The sequence below is a fragment of the Raphanus sativus genome, chromosome 6 (assembly GCF_000801105.2).
Source record: "Raphanus sativus cultivar WK10039 chromosome 6, ASM80110v3, whole genome shotgun sequence".
Classification (NCBI taxonomy): Eukaryota; Viridiplantae; Streptophyta; class Magnoliopsida; order Brassicales; family Brassicaceae; genus Raphanus; species Raphanus sativus.
Genome location: NC_079516.1, coordinates 2601677 through 2603740, shown reverse-complemented (window position 1 = coordinate 2603740; position 2064 = coordinate 2601677).

The window sequence follows — 2064 nt, the reverse complement described above, 5'->3', positions numbered from 1 at the left end:
ATGGTTACTTCTCAAAAATAGTTTATACTTGAAAATCATAATAATAACACTTATATTTCTATTTCAACTTATATTTCTATTTTAACCAAAACATGTATATGTACATCAGTCATACTTAAAAACAATTATTATATTTTTTAGTATTAACATTTTATTTTGACAAAAAACGTGCCACTGCATAGCAGGGGCCATAATGCTAGTTCATATTAATTTAAAGTTGTATAAATTGATAAAATATTTTAATTAACAAAATAACTGTTGATAAAATCACGTAAATGGTATTCATAATTATGCAGTTTAATATATATATTCTAAGATTAGTTATTTATTTATAATCTATTATCCAAAAGCGACTAACTTGCTTAATAATAAGATCCAGTTTGGTACGTATTCTTCGCTTATTTTCAGTTCCGTCTTTCGAAGTTTTGTTAAGAGTTTCCCTGAAGTAAGTTTTTTTTTTTTTTTTTTTTTTTTGGTAATCCAGGGTTCCCTGCTTCGCGGGTCATTCCCTGGGCCCGGTCAGGCAGCGGTCAACTTCACCCGGGAGGGTATTAACCTGGGCCGAAACCCAGTACCACTAATGGTGACATGGAAGAGGCAGTTCGCCTCCGGCTGACGTCGAACCCGGAAGCATGACAATTGGCCCCCAAGGCTCTAACCAGTAGAGCTACCTCATCCCGTCCCCTGAAGTTGCTCTGTTAATTAGAAGATCACTGCTATATCTATTAAAAAAAACTGGCCAAACAGCGATTTATATTTATTCCTGACTAGTAAGTGATTATAATTTTTTTTACGAAAAAGTGAAACAAAAATACAAGATAGTTTTTAAAATATTATAAAATGTTAGATAGCGTGATATTTTGCTAAAAACGTTATATTTATAGAAACATTACTCCAGTTTTAAGTTTTGATGCGTTAGTTTTACAACAAACAACCAGATCCTCTGAAGCAACAAAGGTTTTAATCAGTGGCTTTTGATTTTCTTCTTTTGTTTGATTTCTTGCATGAGTAGTTATTTTGTGTCATTTAATATACAACACACAAACTCCATTACTAATTAGACAGCCTTCCTTTACTTTTCAAACCCTTTTCTACATATATATTCCACTAAATGTATGTTTGCATTATTCTTTCGAGATATTTAATTACACATGCTCCCAACAAAAACAGAATATAAAGCTGAGATATATAAGATTCCAATGTAGAAAATCCAAGAGAGGTGAATTGTATTATTGCAAAAGAGAGAGCGAGGGTAGATGTTGACGTCGTTGGTGCATGCATCTCCTCTTTTATTTTCCCTAGTTTCGTTTTGCTCCCTCTCTCCTTGAACTTCGGGTAATTTCAACTCCTAATTAAGTTAAGATGCCTTGAATGTTTCGAAGGCTTTATATAGTTAGATGAAATCAATTGACATGCATCTTTTTAATTTAATTGTAACTAGATTCTGACCTGTCATGAAAGGGCGGATATATTTTTTGGGTGCAAAAGACGGATATATTTTTCGTTTTATTTTTTCCGAAAATTTCAATTCTTATATTTGTGTTTTATTTTATAATCATATTTGTGTTTAATAATAATTTAATGTAATATATTTTTGGTGACTATTATCAAAAATATGTCAAATTGTATAACTATATATTTGTTGTGTCATATGTATTTCAGAAATTATTTTTAAATTTTATTCTTAAAGATTTAAAGATTGCGATATATTTTATTTTTTTACATAATTAGTCAAAAATATTTGTACCCAAAAAACTCAATTCGGAATCAACCCAAAAATTAAAGTCTCATATTTTATTATATCTGGCTTATATACTTGAACAATTCTTAAAGTGTTATATCCGAAAGCCAATAACCAACCTAATCCACACCGAAAACCGAACAATTTTTTACAAAAGTGTTTGAAAAATTAAATTAATATATTTTGTTATATATATGAGTTAATATGGTCTTCACTGATTTTAAAATCACATATAATAAATATTTTTTAATTGTATAACCTATTTAAAATCCGTTAAACCAAACGAATTTACATAAATATTTACTAATGAGAACATGATGAAT